This window comes from Artemia franciscana, chromosome 16, assembly GCF_032884065.1.
Source record: "Artemia franciscana chromosome 16, ASM3288406v1, whole genome shotgun sequence".
NCBI lineage: Eukaryota > Metazoa > Arthropoda > Branchiopoda > Anostraca > Artemiidae > Artemia > Artemia franciscana.
The window spans coordinates 9279344-9303885 of record NC_088878.1 but is presented as its reverse complement, the minus strand read 5'-3'; the positions used below and the strand labels follow the sequence as shown (position 1 = coordinate 9303885).

Genomic DNA, 24542 nt, shown 5'->3' with positions numbered 1-24542 from the left:
GAAGAGGAGGCAACCCCCTTCATATACTTAATAATTTCCGATGGTTTCAAGTTTTGATATTGTTCCTTACTTTCAGCAGGAAAAAATTCCTTTTTTATTTAATTTCTGATCTTTTTTAAATAATCACAAGAAGCCTAGTTGCCCTCAAATATTTTCGGTTCCTTAAAAGGGACACTGGAACTTCTAATTTCCGTTTTAATAAGTCCTATCACGCTATTCTAGGGTCAAAGGGTCAATACAATCACCCCTAAAAAAATTAAAGAAAAACACGTCCTATTTCTTCCTTCTTGTAATATATATATATATATATATATATATATATATATATATATATATATATATATATATATATATATATATATATATATATATATATATATATATATATAAAAATGAGTTGTCTGTGGATGTATCTGTCAGGTGACGTCATGTTTGTGTGTTGACTGACGTCATGAAGTTAGTTGTCGTCATTTTTTTATGACGGTGACGTCATTAAAGATATATAAGACATGCGTTCACGTAGAAATCTATTAATGTTTAACTTTAAAATGACTGATGAACTTACAATGGCAACAGCCGAGGAAGATGCTCAAAGAGTCTATGCCAAAAAACTTGCTGCTGATAGAGAAAGTCAGAAAAGAAAGCGTGCCGAGGAATCAAAAGAACAGCAAGGAAACAGGCTTGAGGCTGATAGAGAAAGAAAGAACAGAAAGCGTACCGAGGAACTACCAGAGCAACGCGAAAGCAGACTTGCTGCTAAAAGAGAAAGTGAAAAAAGAAGGCGTGCCGAGGAACTACCAGAGCAACATGAAACCAGACTTGCTGCTAAAAGAGAAAGTGAAAAAAGAAGGCGTGCCGAGGAATCACAAGAACAGCAAGAAATCAGGCTTGCTGCTGATAGAGAAAGTAAGAAAAGAAAGCGTGCCGAGGAATCAGAGCAACCTGAAAGTTATCGCCTGGCATTCAGGTACAGCCCAGTCGATGATTATAGCTTGAGTAGATGTGTTCAAATCGGGACTATGTCTAAAATTTGTCCCTATTGCAAGGCCTTGAAATTCAATGGTGAAACAATGGAATGTGTTGCGCCTCAGGAAAAGTTAAACTTCCTCTATTGGCTGCACCACCAGAGCCATTGAAGACTTTCCTTACTGGAACTACGTCAGAATCTAAGCGTTTTTTGAAACAAATCAGAAAATATAACTCATGTTTCCAAATGACGTCGTTTGGAGCCCAAATCGAAAATCCAGATCAATTTATGTCTACTTTCAAAGTAAAAGGGCAAATTTATCATAGAGCAGGGTCCCTTCTACCATTCTCAGGCGAGAATCATAAATTTTTACAATTGTACTTCATCAGTGATAGAAATTCTGAATCCAGCCACTAACAAAGAAATGAATAAGAAATGCAGTGCAATGCATTATTATTCCTATAGACTAATGATTCGGCAGGATGAAGAAAATTATATTTTAAAATGCCGTGAATTGTTTTACCAATTCTGCCTTCACCTAACCGTATCGCTGCTGTTTCGACATGTGTAGAATTGGATCGTGAACAAAGTTACAGTACGAGTGATCTATTGTCGTATGTACAAATAACATTTCCAAGTTAACGTCGGAACAAAAAGACATTTATGATACGATAATGCATTGTGTCGATAAAAACATTGGAGAAATTTTCTTTTTGGATGCTCCAGGAGGTACTGGTAAAACATTTGTGATAAAACTGATTCTGGCATCAATTCGATCAAAAAATGATATAGCGTTGGCAATTGCGCCGTCCGGAATAGCCGCAACATTGCTGCCTGGTGGAAGAACTGCTCATTCCGCTTTGAAATTGCCTCTGAATTTGCATTCTACAGAAACTCCCACGTGCAATATTTCCAAATCATCTGGGATGGGTAAAGTATTGCAGCAATGCAAACTTATTATTTGGGATGAGTGCACAATGGCACACAAAAAATCGCTCGAGGCTCTGGATCAATGCTTGAAAGATTTGCGAGGGAAGTCGAAACCCTTTGGCAGCACATTAATATTGCTTGCGGGAGATTTCAGGCAAACATTACCTATAATACCTAGATCAACTCCTGCAGACGAAATGAATGCTTGCCTGAAAAATTCTAATTTATGGGCACACGTAAATACATAAAAATTAACTACAACTATGCGTGTCCGATTGCAAAACGAAGACTCGGGTCAAACATTTTCAGATCAATTGCTGGCAATTGGAAACGGAAAGCTCCCAGTAGACTCAATTTCAGGACGTATACAACCACCTGCTGATTTCTGTAATTTAGTGACGTCCAAAAATGAATTGATTGAAAAAGTATTTCCGAATATTCTAAAAAATTATAAAAATAATAAATGGCTAAGTGAAAGAGCGATTCTCGCACCCAAAAATATAGACGTCCACGAAATCAACAATATTGTTTTGGCCAAGATTCGAGACCAGGCAGTCCTTTACAAGTCAGTCGACACAGTTTTGGAACCAAATGAAGCGGTTAATTATCCATCTGAATTTTTAAATTCCGTGGGTCTTTCAGGGTTTCCACCACACGTGCTACAACTAAAAATACGCGTACCAATAATACTTTTAAGAAATATCAACCCACCAAAGCTTTGCAATGGCACGCGACTTGCCGTAAAAAAAAAACAATGGAAAACCTAATAGAGGCCACAATCTTGACAGGGCCTTTTGAGGGTGATGCTGTTCTTATTCCTCGCATTCCCATGATTCCAACAGATCTGCCTTTTCAATTTAAAAGATTGCAATTCCCAATTCGATTAGCATTTGCAATCACCATTAACAAAGCTCATGGTCAATCATTAGAAAAATGTGGTGTAGATCTTAATACTGATTGTTTTTCCCATGGACAATTGTACGTTGCATGTTCGAGGGTCGGTAAACCTGACAATCTATTTATATGCAGCGACAATTGGACAGCGAAGAATGTTGTATATCCGCAAGTTTTACGCAGTTAATTTGTATTGTATCTATCTATCTATCTATCTATATAAAAACGAGTTGTGTGTATGCATGTTTGTTTGTTTGTAAAAAGAGTGTTTGCATATGACGTCATTATTAGTACATACGGCTTTGTATATGCACAGACAATGGGAAAACCAAGAATGTTGTATATTCGCAATTTTTACGTAGTTTGAAACACATATATAAATCTATCTATATTCACAGGTGGGACACAGGGACACAACTACAATGGCGCGTAACTAATATGGCGCGTAACGACTTACGCGCGCGGGGGGGCTTGGGGGGGCACGAAGCGCCCCACCAACTAGGTGTTGGGGTGGCGCGAAGCGCCACCCCAACACCTAGTATATATATATATATATATATATATATATATATATATATATATATATATATATATATATATATATATATATATATATATGTATATATATATATATATATATATATATATATATATATATATATATATATATATATATATATATATATATATATATAATTCCTTTTTTTGCAGATAGAAGCGTGGAATCCTTTACAATAGGGTTCCCTGATCTGCTGAATCTGATGGTGAGAATGTCATTACCATTCTGTGACTTTTAGGCGGTGTTTTTCCCTTTTTAAGAAAATAAGACCAATATTCTCAGGCTCATAACCTTTGATGGGTATGACTAAGCTAAATGAAACTTATATAATTGACAGCAGCATAAAGATCTGATTCTTTTGATATATTTATTGGTATCAAAATTTAGTTTTTTAGAGTTTCGGTTACCATTGAGCCGGGTCGCTCCTTACTTACAGCTCGTTACCACAAACTGCTAAAAAGGCTCTTGTGAAATGGTAAATTATCTCCCAACGTAGCTTTTCTCTGTATTCATTTTACACTTTCAAATTGCTTGTTAATCTTATGAGACAATTTCGGGAGAGGACTGTGCTAACCACTGTGAAGAAATATTGCTGTGAAATTGTCAAGAAATATCCTCTGACTCAGTCAATTCAGAGGGCCCACTGAGGATGCTTAGCCCTCCTTAGTTCCGTATGAAATGACGTCACTGATCCTAGGAATGGCTTGGAGTATCAAGTTGAAACTTAAAGGGCTTGAAGTAGGGGAAGCTGAACTAACCAAAAGGAAATAATGCTACTACTATTTCTACTACTACCACTGCTACTATTGCACCTGCTACTACTACCATCACTACTGCTACTACTAATACTTCTATCTACTAGCTAAAGGGTATTTGTTAGCTAAAGGTATAAGGTGAAAATGTTAGGGGATGTATAGATAGTGTTGAACCAAATTAAAATATATTATGTGCAAGCAGGTTGTCAAAAGAACGTATTTACTGAGGCTAAAGATGTGAAGGTGAAATTTTCAGAGAATGTTTTGAGGGATTTTAAACCAAATAAAACACACTGTGTGCATGTGGATAATCGATGGAGTGTACTGGGAATATCCCAGCAAAGGATAAGGGCATTAAGCCGAAAATTCCAGGACTACCAATATTATTACAACCTTTGCTGGTGCTTTCACTATTACTAGTGGTATTATTACTGCTAATATTGAACTGAACAAAAAAAAATTAAATGCCTCCAGACTGTCAAGATTTCGTGGGGGGATATCTTAGGACCTGAATAGGGTATAAAGCAGAAACTTTCGCGGAAATTTTCTGTTGCTTCAAAACTAAAACAAAAGACACTGTGTTCGCTGGTTGTCAGGTTGTCACCTCTCAACAATATCTCAAAACGACAGAGGGTTATTAGGTTGAAACTTTCAGGGCTACTACTATTACTACATCTGCTTACATACTTGAACTAAATTCAAAGAGTAAAAGTGCGTCCAGGTTGTGAAAATAGCAAAAATACAATTTTTTAGATAGGTATTAAGTTTTTTTCAGGAAACTTGAGGTGTAAAACTAAATCAAAAGACGCTATGTGTGTCCAGATTTTTTAAAGAGTGTATAGCTTATTAAGCTGTTGAAAAAATGTATCTATTATTTAAATGGTAAGACAGAATATGGATATTTATATGCAAAAAGAAAAGATTGAAGATATTGGGAAAATATATGGTAAACAGCTTCTCCTACAAAGAAAGTTTTTCAAAGAAAAGTAAAGAGCTTCATTTAACCAAAGATTAGCAGAAATAAGGTAAAAAAATTACAAGTGTAAGGCTACCCCAAATCTCCAATAATAAATAAATGAAACCCAAAACGAAAGAAATTACAATAAATAATCGAGTGAAACTCAAAACGAGCATAAACTAAGACGAATAGTGATGCCCCCCCCACACACAATGCCTGTGTAGGATGGGGAATAAAATTTGAAATGATAGGGATCAATTTGACCAAATAACCCAAGAAAACAGCATTAGTTCAATTGGATAGTTTGAAAAGCTAGAAAAATATTGACCTAAGATGGGCCAGAGCCAAATCGAAGACCCAACACCCCTTACAGATACCTGCCTTTAGGTCATACATATCTCCCTTTATAGTCATACATTATGTATGACCTCATTAGGTCATACATAAGAGGAAGCTTTTTTTATTTTTATTCTTACTCACAAATAGCTGTGATTAACTCGGTCAAATTTTTTATACAGGGAAAATAAAAGTTAATAGTTTATAAAGTTGGCTTATAAGAAATCCTAAAATCCCCAAATTTCAGAGGCTTAAATAGCGGGCAATTAGAGATGAGGGCAATACATAATCTAATTTTAATCTCATCTAATATTCCTGATATTCTTTCTCAAATTCGAGAACTCCAATCTGTTTTGCGCTTTCCAGTAGAACTAGCGGTCATTTTTATTAGCCTCACGGTAAAGTAACAGTTTGTTGTTTTAATTTAGATCCCAATTAAATCAAGAATTGCTAACGAATACAATGTGCATATTGGGTAATCCGGAAGAAGATGAAAAAGAAGATGGAGGAAGAAATTTGTTCCATTGAAGACTTAGGGCAGGTCCATGCCACATTTACTTTTTTTACTGTTGGGTGTAGGGTATTCATTATAAAATAATTTCCTGAAATAAGCTTTCAGACAGCTTACAAACAAACATAGGCTTGTATTTTCCAAAAATTTCTGGGGAAATCACCTGCAAACTCTTCTTTTGTCTGGAGAGTATCCCGTACCTCCAGCCCTACAGTTTTGAACCCCTCCTAACCCCAATAAAAATGCTGAAATTACACCCATGCTTTTTTCAAATATTCCAAAGGGGTGTCTCCTCTTTTCATTATAATCAGTAGTCATCCTTAGGAATACTAAGGTTAAATAACTGTCTATTGTCTTATTTCAATTACCAAAACAATCCAGCAATATAAATGAGAACAACAGGCACATTGAGCAATCCGGAAGAAGATGAAACACTATAGAAAAAAAATTAACGTTTTGTTTTTCAAGTTCTTCAACCCTATTTGCGATAAAAGGAAATAGCGTTTATTTCAAGGTTTCAAAAATAAGAATCGTTGAATATAAGTACCTGAGAAGTACTTTTACTGCAGCAGAACTGAAACAGTTTTCTAAGAAACTTAATTATCTGAACAACCAAAAATGATGAAACTATTTGTAAGTCTAACTTTTTCAATACTGTTTCAGTCTATATAATAAAAGTGAACTTCTGACTTTTTAAATTAGACTAGTTTTTTCCCAGTGTCGATTAAATTTATGCATCATATGTTTTCTTTTAATAAACTTTTAAAATTAAGGATTCTAATCGTTTTACAACGCACAACTGATTACAGCTAAGGATATAGACATCAGGCCAAGTCAGTTCTGAACAAAGGCGAACTTATTAATTTCTATCTTTATTTTGTTTAATTAAAATACTACATTCTCTTATTCAAACCAACACAGTACTTGCACCCAAACATGTATTAAAATAAAAAAAAATTGTGTAAACGAAGCAAGGGGGAGAATAATTCAAAAAGCAAGGACTGTTCCTATGATTTCCCATCAGGAGATATATCATACATCAGGCCAAAGATAATGTGTAATTTATAAGATTGGAAACGGGTGCTTGTGTCAACAAAAAAAATAACACCGCCATCTAACACCTTGCGATACTTGCATTTTTTTAAAGAAATTTAATCGATTTTCTGTCAGGATCTGATTCATTTCTAAACTAATTTTACTAGTTGCACTAGATAAATTAATTATTTCTAATATTACACTGAAAAAAAAAACGAATAGTGTCCCTGGTTAGGTGTCGTTGATAGTTTTTTATCTACACTAGCGCCAGTTTCCACTCTTATAAGTAAACCATGCTCTTTGGTATCAGGCATGGATGAAACGCTAGGAAATAAATAAATAATAGCACAAATAAGGACAAAATTTTAATAGACTGTGATAAGTTTCAGAAAAGATACTAGACATTTTGGTCACACATGCTGTGACCATCATCAGTAGTAGTCTAAAACTTATAGCATTACTACTGATGATGGTCTTACTACTGGGGTATATAATTTAGTACTGATGTCGGTCACTGCATATGTGACCGAAATGTCTAGTATTTTTTCTAAAACCCATCACTCTCTATTAAATGGAAGTTTCCCTATTTTACTTCTTATATACCATCATGGAAAGACAGTGCGGCCTTGAAAATTATCAAGGGAATTAAACTTTATTCCTTTAGAAATGTCAAAAGGGTGTTAACCATGTAGTCTATACATGCCGTCCTAGCCGAGTCGGTTGGTGCACTGGATTTGGGATCCTTTGTCTGAAAGGACGCGGGTTCGAATACCAGTGTACCCATTGTTCAGTTTGGGACGGGAGTCAGTGGCGTGACTCAGTAAGCTTAGCCAGAGTCGACCCAGCTTTAAATGGGTACCTGGAGAAATCTGGGGAAGGTAAACAGGAAGGGTGTGCAAAAGCACAGGATGGTTGGCCCCCAACTCCCCATTGCACTTCCTGGCTGAAGGGCCAAGAAACGGAGATCAGCACCGCCGGTAGGGACTGTGAAGTCTAATGCCGTATTCTTTTTTATTTTTACCTATACCACCCAGTATGATCAAATTACTATGAACCAGGCAGAAACATAAAAGGAAGGAAGAGATTGCTCTCAACTTTTTTTGTATCAATTTCCTTTCTAAGTTATGAAGGAGGTTGCACCGTATGAATATACTTCATGAAAACCAGTTAGGCTGAAGAAGACCAAACTGATTTCACAGATAGTTAAAGTCAGTCAATCAAATCAAGATAGCAAATCAATTAAGAAGTTTAAAAAATAAAAACATACATTCAAAGTGGAAGATGAAGCTAGTTTACCCCCCCCCCCCCAGGGCTTGTTTTTTAAGTGAGTCCTCTTTATTGTTAAAAAAATGTCATTTACTTTTTTTTAAATAGAAAAATTAAATTCTTTGGTTCCCAGAGGGGACATTTGCAACCCTACCCTTATATTCCCCCATGTAAGTTTTAATAAAAACCTTTTTGAGATGTTTCCATTGAAAATTCCTTGGTTTACATTTTTATAAGAAAAAAAAATATATAAAACATCAAAATTTCCCATACACCTTAAATTTTGAAAGTTACCCCCCCCCACCTATATTTTTGTCAATTGAGGTCACCGATTTTCAATTTAATGACGTTATTATGCTTTTCTTTTTGTAAAAAGAAAATTTTGTTCTTTTCTTTTTTTTTATTTTCTGTTATTTGCAGAGTTGTTGGGACAGGAATCAGTTGGCGCGTTGGACGTGTAGTCGTATATCCTCCGGGACGAGGGGTTCAAATTCTTGTGTCGTCATCCCTTTTCTTGTGGTTGGGGCTGGTAATGTGACTGGAAGCTCAGCCGTCATGAATCTGAGGAGCTTACTGTTAAGCTTGGAAAGCCATCTGATTCTCTGGTCTCAATGAGATAACTTCTGCCAGAATTAAATACTTTTCATAGTCAAACAATTAGAAGAATAATTTACGTGGGATATTTACCGCGTAATCCTTCCTTTTAACGTGATGGTTTTAATTGATGCACACTTAAAAAGCTAACAATCTTATTCCCCCTCATATACTTCCAATTATAACAAGACAAGTAAAATTTTTCTTTTTAGGTTTTCCTCGCCCTTGTCGCAATTGCTTTCTGTACACCAGCAGAAGAAAAAAAGGAGGCCACAGACACTGAAGGCAGCGAATCCTTCCTTCCAAGTTATGGTTTTGGCTATGGTGCAGGACTTGGTTATGGTTATGGTGGACTTTATGGAGGCTACGGGGTCGGATTGAGAAGAGGCCTATACAACCCCTATTACGGCGGATATGGCTATGGTCGTGGCCTTGGCTACTGGTGAACATGTATAATTCTTTTTTTAATTTTTGTTTTTAAATAAATTTTCATGTCCAAATTACATATTTGTTTTGTATGATGATAATGAACGTAGGCTTTTTCATTCATATTTTCCTAGCTGTAGATTATAACACTTCAACTTTTCCGATTTCAGATAGTAGAGACCAATTCAGAATGACATCTTACAAGTACAAAAATTTAGCTACCGCTAATTTGAGAATCTTTATAATCTATAAGGAATTAAATAAAAAAAAAATTTTTTAACTGAAAGTAAAGAGCGACATTGAAACTTAAAACGAACAGGAATTACTTCGTATATGAAAGCGGCTGTTCCCTCCTCAACGCCTCGCTCTTTGCGCTAAGGTTTGACTCTTTCTCTCAACTCTACTTTTTAAAACAGTAAAAACTTTAGTGTAAAGAGTGGGGCGTTGAGGAGAGAACAGCACCTTTCGTATACGGGGTAATTTCTGTACGTCTAAAGTTTTAATGTCGTTCCTTACTTTCAGTAAAAAAAAAACTTTTTTTTATTTAATTTCTGAACGTTTTTGAATTAATCCATATTTTGATTTCGGCTCTCCGCAGATGAATAATTAAAACGAAATCTGCACATTTATTTTTTTGGCTAAATTGCTTTCTCATAGCTTTGATCGAACGATTTTGAAAAAAAGGAGCAGGGGAGGAGGCCCAGCTGCCCTCCAATTTTTGGGTTACTTAAAAAGACAACTAGAATTTTTTGTTTTTTACGAAAATTTTAGATAACTTACGAATTAGATTACGTAACAACTTCTATATTTGTATGTTTTTATTACGTATATGAGGGGCTTCGCCCACTCGTCAATACCTCGCTCTTTACAGTAAATCTTACATTTTTTCCTAATTCCTTAAGAATGACCCCTGAATCACAAAGGCCGTAGAATAAATCGTTGAAATTACTAAAAATACCTTAGCCTAAAGAGTAACAAATTAGGAAGAGGTGAATCTCTTATATGCGTAATATTTTCGGTTCGTTTTAAGTTTTAATGCTGCTTCTTACTTTCAATTGAAAAAACTTCTTCATTTTTATTTTTCATTTTTTTAGATAATGCTAGAAAATCCTGCGCCCCCTTCATGGAAACTTTCTTCCCCATGACAAATTCCTCCATGGAAAGTTTCCCCCACGTAACCCCTCTTCTCAACCCCTCCTCCCAACCACCAAAAAAAACAACTAAAAACGTCTGTACACTTCCCAATACCCATTACTACGTGCAAACACTAGTCAAGGTTTGTAATTTACAGCCCCTCCCACGGGGACTGTGGGGGAGTAAGTCGTCCCCAAAGACATAGTTATAAGTTTTTACGACTATGTTGAATAAAATGGTTATCTCAGAATTTTGATCTGACGACTTTGGGAAAAAAAATTAGCGTGGGAGGGGGCCTAGGTGCCCTCCAATTTTTTTGGTCACTTAAAAAGGGCACTAGAGCTTTTCATTTTCGTTCGAGTAAGCCCTCTCGCAAAGTTCTAGGACCACTGGGTCAATACGATCACCCCTAGAAAAAAATAAAATAAACACACATCCGTGATCTGTCTTCTGGCAAAAAATACAAAATTCCATATTTTTGTAGATAGGAGCTTGAAACTTAAACAGTAGGGTTCTCTGATACGCTACATCTAGTGGTGTGACTTTTGATGGGTAAGACTAAACTTGTTTGGTTTCTATTGAGCCGAGTTGCTCCTTACTATACTTCGTTACCAAGAACTGTCTGATATGTTTGGCCCAAGCTAACGTCAGCTACAGGCTTTATAAATATATCATAATGAATTGGCCTCAGGCATATTCTAATTGGAGGTTATTAAATTTGATTTTGAATATTGACCAAAATAGTAAAAAGATAGCAAGATAGCAAAAGGGAAACTAGGTTAGTTGGTAGGAAACGACACTGCTAATATATATATATATATATATATATATATATATATATATATATATATATATATATATATATATATATATATATATATATATATATATATATATACTAGCTGTTGGGGTGGCGCTTCGCGCCACCCCAACACCTAGTTGGTGGGGGCGCTTCGCCCCCCCCAAGCCCCCCCGCGCGCGTAAGTCGTTACGCGCCATATTAGTTACGCACCATTGTAGTTGTGTCCCTATGTCCCACCTGTGAATATATATATATATATATATATATATATATATATATATATATATATATATATATATATATATATATATATATATATATATATATATATATATATATATATATATATATATATATATATATATATATATATATATATATATATATATATATATATATATATATATATGTTTTTAACTACGTAAAACTTGCGAATATACAACATTCTTTGCTGTCCCATTGTCTGTGCATATAAATAGATTGTCAGGTTTACCGACTCTTGAACATGCAAATATAATGGTCCATGGGAAAACAATCCGTATTCAGATCTATACCTCATGATTCTAATGATTGCCCTTGAGCTTTGTTGATGGTGATTGCTAATCGACCATTCCCTGAGTCGCCATCGTCATTTATATATCCCCCTGTGCACCCCGGCGTCCCCTTTGTAGTTATGTCCCTGTGTCCCGGTCGTCATTTATATTCCCTGTGTCCCGGTCGTCATTTGTGTCCCGGTGTTCCAGTCTGTGATTTCTCTTTGAGTGTCCCGGGCGTCATTTATATTCCTTGTGTCCCGGTGTCCCGGTCGTCATTTATATCCCCCTGTGCCCCCCGGCGTCCCCATTGTAGTTGTGTCCCTGTGTCCCGGTCGTCATTTATATTCCCTGTGTCCCGGTCGTCATTTGTATCCCGGTGTCCCGGTCTGTATATACATTCGTTTTTTAGTTTTGTTTTTCTCCTTTATTTTTTTCCTTTTTTCTTTTTTTTCTTTTTTAGTTTATTTAGATTTTTAGATTTTTTAGTTTTTTTATTAGTTTTTAGTTTTTTTGTAGTTTTTACCATTTTTTTAGTTTTTTTAGTTTTTTTTTTTACTTATGTCCTGGTCGTCATTTATACTCCCTGTGTCCCGGTCGTCATTTGTGTCTCGGTGCTTTGTTGATTGCTAATTTATATTATATTTATATTTATATTTTTTATATTTATTAATATTTTTTAGTTTTCTTTTTCTCTTATTTTTCAGTTTTTTCCTTTTTTTTAGTTTTTTCTTTTTTAGTTTTTAGTTTTTTTTTGTTTTTTACCTTTTTTTAGTTTTTTTAGTTTTTTTAGTTTTTTAGCTTTTTTAGTTTTTTTATTAGTTTTTAGTTTTTTTTTAGTTTTTGCCTTTTTTTAGTTTTTTCAGTTTTTTTTAGTTTTTAGTTTTTTACCTTTTTTTAGTTTTTTTTAGTTTTTTAGCTTTTTTAGTTTTTTTTCTTTTTAGTTTTTTTTGTAGTTTTTACCTTTTTTAGTTTTTTTTCTTCTTTTGTATTAGTGTGAAATAATTCAGACGTCATATGCGGACAAACACGACGTCACTCGACAGACAGACAGACAGACATAACCCACAAACAACTTATTTTTATATATATTTATTCATATTTTTTTAGTTTTCTTTTTCTCTTTTATTTTTCAGTTTTTTCCTTTTTTTTAGTTTTTTTCTTTTTTAGTTTTTAGTTTTTTTTAGTTTTTTACCTTTTTTTAGTTTTTTTTAGTTTTTTTAGTTTTTTAGCTTTTTTAGTTTTTTTATTAGTTTTTATTTTTTTTGTAGTTTTTGCCTTTTTTTATTTTTTTCAGTTTTTTTTTAGTTATTAGATTTTTACCTTTTTTTAGTTTTTTTTAGTTTTTTAGCTTTTTTAGTTTTTTTTTCTTTTTAGTTTTTTTTTGTAGTTTTTACCTTTTTTAGTTTTTTTCTTCTTTTGTATTAGTGTGAAATAATTCAGACGTCATATGCGAACAAACATGACGTCACCTGATCTACAGATCCACAGATCCACACACAGACAACTTATTTTTATATATATAGATATGTATATATATTCTAATTGGAGATTATTTGGTAGAAAACGACACTGCTATAATATATATATATATATATATATATATATATATATATATATATATATATATATATATATATATATATATATATATATATATATATATATATATATATATATATATATATATATATATATATATATATATATATATATATATATATATACATATATATATATATATATATATGTGACACTGAATTGTTTCAGTAGTTACGAAAGAAATAGTGAGAATATTTTTACATCTTATAAACTATTAAAAATATTCATTCAGTATCTGTAACCAAGTGGAATATATGACGTCACTGAATAACTTGAATTGACTGAAGTTTTTGTCCGCTGCATAAATTGAACTTTCAGCATTATTAAAATAAGACAATTTCATATAAAATCAAAGAGCGGTATGCCAGTTTGACAATAATAAGGATTATAGTGGCACAAATTTGTATCCGTATTGGCAAGACCTGTGAAAAGTAGAGCTTTGAATTTGTTCATTTCATTCCAAGGAATATTTACACAAGGCCAGAATTCAGGGGATAGCCATATCTCTAATGATGCAGAATCTCGAATAAAGGCAATGCTCACCCTAATGAATGGTCAGTTAGCAAAAATAGACCCAATTTCATCAGAAATAGCGGGAATAAATGGAGGGCTGGCCTCATTCGGTAGCGCATTTAGTGATCCTGTAAAATTGCAAAATGAAATCGAATTGCATAAAACACCCTTGTCTGTTGCTGCACCACAAGTTGAAAGGGGCACTCCAAAGAGAGGAAATTCTGAAATTATTATCCCGAATGATAGTGCACGAATTACAACACAGTCACCCTTTCTTAGAGGTAGGGCCATAATAAATGAAAGGCAGATCGCACCTCGTAAGCTATCTTTCCAAGATCAAAGTAATCGGCCGAAAGAATAGGGAGACCAGGGCAATGGTCTTGTACAGGAAAGAACAAGTATAGTGCATTGGAACATTCAAGGATGGAGTGAAATGAAAATTAATAGTCTATTGGTTTCGCAGTGTATGTTTGATATTGTAGCAATATCTGAAACTTGGTTGGAAAAAGAAATTCAGTTTGAAAAGTTTCGGTATTTCGGTGTTCACCGTAAAAAATCTAAGAATGGACGAACTTATGGTGGAGTCGCAATTTTTGTACCTTAACATTTTTTGTCTCAGCATTAAGTCCAACGGCTGAAGAGTGTTTCTTGTAATTTGATATGGTTAAGAGTCAAAGCCGATGGACGGTTTAATATTTTTTGTGCATTTTATATCCCTCCAGAGTCGAGCTCGTACAACGAGGAGGATACGTGGTGTATATTAGAGGATGAAAAACGTAAATTTTTTATTCAGTTTCCTTCTGACTTGTTTTGTCTTATGTGGGACTTGTAACACCCAAAATTGCCTACATTTGTTTCGTCTCTGATCAGCTAGAGACTTTTTTGATATGAATTACGCTGGGAAAAACCAATATAAGAGGAAAAAAATGTTTGAACGAAAAATGGGTCTTACTGACTTGTAAAACCCCAAAATGGGTCAAGTATTACTTATCAAGTAATACTTATCAAATAAGTCAAGGAACTTATTTAGAGAATTTAAAAGGCCAATAAATTTTAATAGTAAAGCAGGGATATACTAATTTCTACAGCGAATTTTTTTTAATTAAATTTACATTTTTACACTTATTGGTTCTGAGTGTTCTTGCCACGCAGATAATTCAACAATGATTTAAAAAACAATTGAACCTCGAATAAAAATAAAATAAGTAAATAAATTAGTCGTTATTGATTCGTGATTTCTTTTTTAGGCAACCAAACGGAACTCTTTGTGATAAAGGACCTTGACATGCATTTATAAAAAAAAAACACAGCTAAATATAATATAAACAGAATCTTTGAATAAAATCTTGTTGTTTTTTTTTTTAATCTGATCGGTTCTAAATTTAAAGCCAACGTGACAGCTCAATTAAATTTTAGTTCTGGGTGAACCTCACTGAACACAAGAAAACAAGCAAAAAAATCTCCTGGTTCTGATTTTATATGTCCTTTTTCTTAAGAAACGAAGCAAAAAAATGTTTGTGATAAATGACCTTGACATGTATATACTTAAAAAGAACAAAGAATAACAAAAAAATGTAACATTAAAAGAGTCTTTTAATGAAATGGTGGGTCAAAAGAAGTGTCACAAGTCTTTTTGTCAAATAAAAGACCAACAATTCTGCAGATTCATTATTCGTATAAATAATAACCCCTCACCTCGCCTTTTATCTAAAATTATATAGCAGAACTGTTATTAAAAACCTATTATAGAAAGCCACTGAAGAATAAAAATTTAAACTAAATATTTCAATTTTTTTTCAAAATACAAACCATAATCCAATATTGTAATTTTTACGCAGAAAAACTAAAAAAACGTGTATTCATAACTAAATAATACCAAGTATAACCTAAACAAAGATTAATTTATTTAAATGTTTTGCAAAAAAAACAATGTTTCTAAAGAAAGTAAAGATCTGTATTAAAATCTAGGAAGAACAGAATAAAGTTATACAATAGTTCGAACAGTTCAATATTTAAAACAACCAAACGCACCATCGATCAATAAATAAAGCCCAAAATTAACAACAAAGAAAATGAATAATTACATCCATCATAAGGATAGTAGATACTGGTCCTAAAACAACCGGAAATTGAAGTAAATAATCAATTGAATCTTTAAGAAAAAGAAATTATTACAAATAAATTGAGGAAAACCGCCCATTGAACGACCTACAAAATCTTTTTTTAATATTTTTTATTTGTCGATAATCAAAACTGTAATTTGCATCGTCAATCAGCCTGGACGTTTTTTTCTTTTTAAGTAAATATGGTAGGCTTTCTTATAAATGAACCATAAAAAGGAGGAAATCTTTATGAATTATTCTATCAACTTCACCTCTAACCAGTGTGATCGAAAACTTCCCGCCCTAAAAATTTATACCCAAAACATTTTACTTGGCAGTTCAATTTTTATTTAACGTTTCCACTAACTATTTGTAACTAGGCAATTTAGTAGGGAAATATTTCCCTACTAGGCAAAGGGAAATATTTCCCTTTGAAACGACCAAATTTTTCATTCATAAATGAAAGCCTTTTAGTAAATACATTTCATGTTTTTATTTAAGAGCCAAGGGTAGGTTTTCCAAAATAGAACCGTAACTTGGACTTAGTTTTATTATATTAGTTTTATTTTAATATATATATATATATTTATATATATTAGTTTTATTAGTTTTATTTATTAGTTTTATCACTTTTCCAACTCAAGCTGTGTGACAATATTATTACATAACATTACCGAGGGCCTACACTTTGTCTCTGACTTTAATAGCTTGTCGATTTAACTTTAGTTTGATAATTTTACTTTTCCCATTACAATCCGTTATTTAGAAGGAAATCAAGATTATCTTTCTCAGACAATTTCATTTTGTATATTTTTCTCTTATAATCAAGAAAAGTCATCATTGAGCCAAACGGTCTTTAAATCATTTTGATCTCCACAGTTTAGGACTGCGCTACTGTGACAAGTGACGAGGTTAACCCGTTTCACACATCCTTTGCCAAATGTACTTTTCAACGATATGGGTGTTATTAAAATTGAATTTTGGTAGTGATTCATTTATCGAGAAGGGTGAGCATACAATTAAATTTTTGAGTGTATCAAAAATTTTTCATTAACATGCTCCAAAACGCCAAAAAGCATGTTTCAACAATTATATCTCATGAGTTTTCTTTGCTTTCTTCTACCCCTGAAACATGTAAAAGTTTCAAGTTAATATCCTGAACAGTCCCCGAGATATTTCTAAGAAGCCCTTTTGAGCACTTAGATGAACATAGTCGGTTGATTTAGTTCAACATCCCGTCAACATTCCCTAGAATTTTATGAATTTTATTCTATAGAATTTATATGGCAGAAAAAAACCCGTTTGACAACCCGGGTGCACTTAAACTCTTTTTATTTTGTTCAATAGTAGCAGTACTAGTAGTAGTAGTATTAGTAGTAATAGTAGTAGTAGTAGTAGTAGCAGTAGTAGTAGTAGTAGTAGTAGTAGTAGTAGTAGTAGTAGTAGTAGTAGTAGTAGTAGTAGTAGTAGTAGTAGTAGTTGTAGTAGTAGTAGTAGTAGTAGTAGTAGTAGTAGTAGTAGTAGTAGTAGTAGTAGTAGTAGTAGTAGTAGGTCTAGTAGCAGTAGTAGTAGTAGTAGCAGTCAATCACAGTCTTAGTTGATATTGGAGAAGTATTTGTAGTAGTCACAAGTGGTCGCACTCGCAAGTAGTCGCAATCATCGTCACAACATCAAAAGATGTTAGAGCCAAAAGTGGTCACAGTGACAAGCAATTACAGTCGCGAGTAGTCATCACAGTCGCCAGTAATGGCAGTTGCAATCACAAGTAGTCATTGTCAAAGACTCAAGCAGTCATAGCCTTGAGTAGTTATATTTGCAGTCGTAGTTGCAAGTAGTCGAAGTCGCAATTAGTGGCAGTTTCACCCAAAAGAAGTCAAAATGGCAGTCAAAGTAGTAATAGCAATAGTACTAGCAGTACCCTTAGTAGTAGTAGTAGTAGTAGTAGTAGTAGTAGTAGTAGTAGTAGTAGTAGGTAGTAGTAGTTAGTAGTAGTAGTAGTAGTAGTAGTAGTAGTAGTAGTAGTAGTAGTAGTAGTAGGTAGTAGTAGTAGTAGTAGTAGTAGTAGTAGCAGTAGTAGCTGTATCAGCTCTGAAAGTTTGTAGTGAATACCCTTTGCCATTGCTAAGATATTGCACATGCGCCCTTTTGATGACCCAGGTCCACAAATAGTCATTCGATTTAGTCTATACTCACAGCCTTTTTAGACACGCCCAGGATCATGCCTTTCCCCTTTCTAATTCATATTTCTCATACGTAAACAAGGGCCAAATTGCATAATTTGCAACTCTTGCCCTGACGACTGTGAGGGGATATGCAATCCCCAGAAAGATAGTTATTAGGCCTTTTGTTTATTTTAAATAAAATGATTATCTTGAAGTTTTGATGTGCGCTGAAAGGGGAGGGGGCGTCTATAAAGGTGAGGGTAAATTATTTTCTGAAAGTTTCACCTTTATATCTCAATTTTTTTTGGAGGCATGAAATCCCCCAAGGCATAATTTTGGACTTTCTGACAATTTTCGACATAATGGCTGTCTCAAAATTTTGATTGGGTGTCTTTGGGGGGCAGCTAAAAAGAGTCTGGAGGGCTGCATCCTGAACATCGTATTATTGTTTCAGGTTCCTCGTAATAAATGTTATGGGGTCTTGTTTTTCCAGGTGATCTTCATTTAAAAAGCATTCTTAGGCAAAAGGTAAACTTTATCGTAAAGGGAAGGCAGCTTAGGGGTGTAAACTCCCCTCTTAATTATGCTACACCTAATTTGATATCAAGAACTAACAGTTTAACAAGGATGTTTTTTTAATAAAAATAAAGAGAGAAATTTAAACATAAGCGATTAGAAATTATTCTAAATATAAGGGTGGCTGTCCCCACCTTTTCCCCGGATCTTTACGATAGTGTGTTATAATCCCTTACATTAGTGTATGCAGTAAATAAAGTTGATGTTTAACTGCAAGCATTTATTCACCGAATGCCTTTTAAAACAATTTAATGCAAAAATTCTATTGATTAAAGGAAATATGCATCAATGAGCAATTCCATGCTTGAGGCTTTATGAAGAAATAACACTCTTTATCCCAATTCAATTTGTCTTGTTTGAGCAGTTGTACTCAAAACATGGGGGGGGGGGTGAAATTCAAAAACATGGGGGGCAGAAAGTGTGGAGGGTTAGTGAGATGAGTCTTCCCCTCTCATTCACGAAATAATTTACGTTCGGTTTGAAGTTTCAATATTACTCTTTACTTTCATTTGGAAAACTTGGTTTTTGTGTTTTCATGTTTTATTCAGTTTGAAACAATGAAAAGTTGCCAGAGCGTTGTGCAGATTTACCTAAAATAGAACTACACCTTGGTCTTTATTGCATCGCGTATTGTCGGTTTTTACACTAAGATGACATGACTGCGAGATAAAGAGGTCAGCTCCACGCATGTCTTGAAATGTGTTGACTGTTTTTCTTCATAAGTTCAGCAACGGCTGTAGTAAGATCTTCTACGTGAAGACTATTGATGAGCTACGAATCGTGTGTCCAAATTATATATTTCATTACGTATTTTGCGAAAGGGAAGAGAGTGGAGCGGATTTTCAATTAATTTGCATTTTTAATAATTTTCCAGAAGGGTGCATATAGAGGATGTGGGGGAGAACAACAGTTTTGTACTGGGTTGCAAGGTAGCCGTGGTTGAAACGAAGCTTAGCGGAGACTATGCAAGCATATGAAGCTGACGTGTGGTGTTTGATATCTGGTGTTAGGAGATGACGAGTGTGAGAAATGGTATTTCAATGGGAACACCAAGGTACACGATTTGGTCAAACGGCCAAATCTTTGAATTTCCATATACAATTCCATGAGAAAGTGGGTCTTTCCAGTAAAAAAAAAGTACTACGTAAGACTTTTCAGCGTTAAATTCAAGACCAGATTTTGAGTATTCTGCATGCAGTTCTTGGAAAGTTTCAGAAATTTTGAAAGAAATTCAGCTAATGTTAAAAATGTCATCAGCCTCAGTAACTGATAAAACATTGATACCAGAAAAAATGCAGGACACCTCGTCCTAAGCTTCGAGTATATAGTTAATGAAATAACAAGGTGAGGCAATTACACCTTACCTGGTTCCTCTCTTAACTGATTAAATAAAAAAAAAACAAGTTTTTTTAAATGAAAGTAAGGAGCGACATTAAAACTTAAAACGAACAGAAATTACTCCGTATATGAAAGGGGCTTTTCTTCCTCAACGCCCCGCTCTTTACGCTAAAGTTTGACTCTTTCTCTTATCTCTACTTTTTAAAAAAGGAAAAAAAAACTTTAGCGTAAAGAGAAGGGCGTTGAGGAAGAAAAGCCCCTTTCATATACGGTGTAATTTCAGTTCGTTTTAGGTTTTAATGTCGCTCCTTACTTTCATTTAAAAAAACTTGTTTTTTTATTTAATTTCTGGACGTTTCTTAATGCATGCATGTTTTGATCTTGGCTCTCCGCACATAAATAATTAAAACGAAATTCTCATAGTTTTAATCAGAAGATTTTGAGAAAAAAGGAGAGAGGGAGGAAGCCTAGCTGCCCTCTAATTTTTTGATTACTTAAAAAGGCAACTAGAACTTTTAATTGTTTTACGAACATTTTCATTAGTAAAAAATATACGTAGTTTAATAATTAACTTGCGTAACGAACTTCTATATTCGTATATTTTTATTGCGTATATGAGGGAGTTCACCCCTCGTCGATACCTCGCTCTTTACACTAAAGCTTAAATTCTGTCCATATTCCTTAAGAATGACCCTTGAATCACAAAGGCCGTAGAATAAATAGTTGAAATTACTAATAATACTTTCGCGTAAAGAGCGAGGTATTATAAGGAGGTAAACCCCTCATATGCGCAATAATTTCTCCTCGTTTTAAGTTTTAATGCTGCTCCTCACTTTCAGTAGAAAAAACTTCTCATATTTATTTTTTCCTTGTTTTTTAAATAATGCAAAAAAATCTTGCGCCCCCTTCATTGAAAGTCTCTTCCCCAATGAGAAGTTTTTCCATGGAAAGATCCTAAATCCCCCTGAAAACGTCTGTACACTTCCCAGTAACCATTACTATATTATGAAAAGAGAAATCACCAATGCAACAGCACAAACACATAAAAAAAAAAAAAAAAGAGAGACAGAAGGAGAAAAGGAAAACTGTTTTCCTAAATTAGTGATTAATATAGACCAGCACTTGAATGAGGCCTTAACTCTACTCATCCATACAATCACATAGGTCAAACAGCATAGCCATACACAATCAACCATAAAGAATAATCCATGGACAGGCAGTCATGTCGTCAATAAGTATAAGTCGTCATTTACCAAACAATAGAAATAATAAAGACAAATAATTCAGAGGCAACAACCCAACACAAGGGCTCATCAGGAGAATACACTTGCCTATAGGGTTTCGCCACATTAAATTCTCTACCCAGTCAAGTGTCGTGGCTACCACAGAATAGCCATGGCATCCCCGTGTCAGGTATCACCCCCAAAATACATGCCTATGAAAAAAACCCAGCAAATGTAAAACAACCAAGTAACACCAAAATAAGCTTATCCTGTTAATATATCCCTCTTTTTAGCAACAATAGGTAAACTAAATATGATAAATTTTACCAAATCACAAATATTAACACAATGCAAAAAACCTGAATGAACTAAACAATTATAGAATTCATCTTTACCATGTGGCTATTTTTAAAAAAAAAATCCGCTCTATCAGAAACACAATTCAAAATAAATGGCGCTGCATCATCATTTCTCGAACCTCCAAAATTAGTTGAAAATTTCTTTAAGTATTTCCAGATAATTCTTTTGATATTTATTTAATGGAAACACAAGTCAAAGTTTGTAACTTGCAACCCCTCCCAGGGAGACTGCGGGGTAGTAAGTCGTCCCCAAGGACATAGTTATTAGGTTTATTGACTATGGTCAATAAAATGACTATCTCAGAATTTTGATCCGGTGATTTTTGGGAAAAAATGAGCGTGGGAGGGGGCCTAGGTGCTCTCCAATTTTTTTGGTCACGTAAAAAGGGCACTAGAACTTTTAATTTCCGTTAGAATAAGCCCTCCCGCGACATTCTAGGACGACTGGGTCGATACGATCATCCATGGGAAAAAAAAAACAAAAAAACAAATAAACACGCATCCGTGATTTGTCTTCTGGCAAAAAATGCGAAATTCCACATTTTTGTAGATAGGAGCTTGAAACCTCTACAATAAGGTTCTCTGATACGCTGAATCTGATGGTGTGATTTTCGTTAAGATTGTATGACTTTTAGGGGGTGTTTTCCCCTATTTTCTAAAATGAGGCAAATTTTCTCAGGCTCGTAACTTTTGATAGGTCAGACTAATCTTGATGAAAGTTATATATTTGAAATCAGCATTAAAATGCAATTTTTTTTATGTAGCTATTGGTATCAAAATTCCATTTTTTAGAGTTTTGGTTACTATTGAGCCGGGTCGCTCCTCACTACAGTTCGTTACCACGAACTGTTTGATACAGTTGTATCCAGTAGCTTTGCCATTTCGTATTGGTTAAGACAGGTTTTAAGACAAACTCGTAGCTATGCATACATATCCCTTTGAGATTTGATGATAACCGGATTTACTCCTCTTTTAACAGCCCTTAAAAGAATAAGGGGATGGATCAGAGAGTCAAAGGCGTGGCGAACATAATGACTCGCCAAGGCGAATAAACGCCTAAACAGGAAGCATCAAGTAGAGCATTAGCAACAACTGTAAGGGTGTCTGCATACCCAACGCCATGTTGAAAGCTAAATTGAGGCGGAGGCGTGTAAAATTTTTCTTCGAGCTCTTTTATGAACAGTACCTTCAAATTTTGCATAAGCTGGTTGATACAGTTACAGGCATAAAAGACGCGTATTGATTGAAGGGGTTTTCATTTATTTCTATGGAAGGGGAGAAAGGTCTCCGACGTAGAGTACTGACGGAAACAAGCTTTCTGTAAAAATCCTCTCTAGCAGCAACGTGAGATGTTCCAAAAACGCAGGACCACCATTTTTGATATGTAGAGCGTGAATTCAATCTATGCTTCGTAACAGTTTTGGCTTAAGGAATAGCATCAGCCACATACGTTACAGATACTGTAAAATCAGAGACAGAGAATACATACAGAAATTGGCCAAGCTCTTCAGCCTATTAGTGTTCAAGTTGGGGGTCTGGCGGAGAGAATTCGGCCTCATAAAAAGAATACCACTTAGATAGAGGAACATCAGCAGCGGAAAGGGAGGTTTTGGGGATTCTTGGACGGAGTGATTACTGTGTTTCTGTATTCTTTTTCATGAGACTCTGCATTAAAAGACGGATGCAAGATTTAATGGTGACAGGTTATGTTAGTTTAGATCCACTCTTTATTTTCTCTTGATTTTTTTATTTTAGTTTTTCTGTTTTAATCATATTTGGTAATTTTTATAGCTTTTTACTGAAAGTTTCTTATGCAAGAAAGTTTACGATTGCAGAAAATAAAGTTAAAGGACAATTTGATATTGTTTTTTTACGCACTTCCTTTTAGAATATTTTAGAAGAAATTATACCTTCTGGATATGTGCATCGATAAGCCTCTCCATTCTTTAGGCATTATTGAAAATATTTTTTTTATACCTCTTTCAACTGCTAGAGTCTGAGCAGTCGCAGTTAAAGCACTGGGAGTGAAAATTCAAACTTCAGCTTAAAGAGTTGAGGCTTAGGATGGGGTTTTAACCCCCATCATGTATGCAATAGTTTCATTTTGTTTTAACTATCAATAACGCTCTTTACTGTCAATTGAAAAAACTTTTTTTTCGTTTTTTTATTCTGCTTGAAACAATATAAAATCGCAAGAGTGGTGGGTAGGCTTTTCAAAATAAAGCTGTACGTTGGGCCGAATCCTATTTCTTAAAGCTCGACGTCAAGCATTGATTGCATTATGTCAACCAATCAGAACCTAAGTTTGAATTTCCGACTTCAAACGCTTGCTGGTTTTTCAATGAGATATTATTATCGCCATATTTTGTTTGATAAAAAGAAAAAAGATAACCTATTTAAAAAAAAATAGCGTTGTATAATTCTGATGTGAATCAAGCTTTTTGAATCCCTTTTCTACTACGATCATTTCACGGCTATATTACTATGATATTACAAATGGCTATCACGATTTAGCAAACCCATCTCCACATATACCTTTAAAGGCTAGAATTGTGGTTAGAATTACATTTCTAGAAAACCCTAAAACTTCCTAAAGAGTATACATCCCCAAAAACTAGAGGCTTTTTAAGCAAATTGCTATTGTTTTATTCTGATTTCTTAGTGAGGAAAGTCACAAGTGAATCACACATTTTCATTTCATTTTTATTAAGATTTCTTAAGGTTATATTACTGTGATATTTAAAGTGTTTACCACTATTTTGCAAAGCTAGATCTGCGTGTTCAATGCTAGAGACGCGGCCAAATTTGAATTTCAGTTGGAGTCCATTCATTTCAAGGGGGAGGGGGGGAATACACCTAAATCTAGAAGAGTATCATAAATTTTCTAGGGGAATGCCAAAAACCATCGGAAAACCTGTTTGAGTTCCTTATTTTTAAATTTTTGCGGGTGTTGTCGTCCCTCTCTCC

General features: G+C 34.2%; 1 protein-coding gene and 1 long non-coding RNA gene across 3 annotated transcripts in view; one reads left to right on the top strand and one right to left on the bottom strand.

Moving 5' to 3' along the window:
• The window catches only part of LOC136037032 (ras-related and estrogen-regulated growth inhibitor-like protein), a 234150-nt gene that overhangs the window by 150048 nt on the left and 59560 nt on the right, over nucleotides 1-24542 (bottom strand). The window lies entirely within an intron of this gene.
• LOC136037027 (uncharacterized) lies at nucleotides 6424-9308 on the top strand. The gene is made up of 2 exons (XR_010619852.1): nucleotides 6424-6543; nucleotides 9018-9308. It is a non-coding gene; the product is annotated as an uncharacterized LOC136037027 (long non-coding RNA).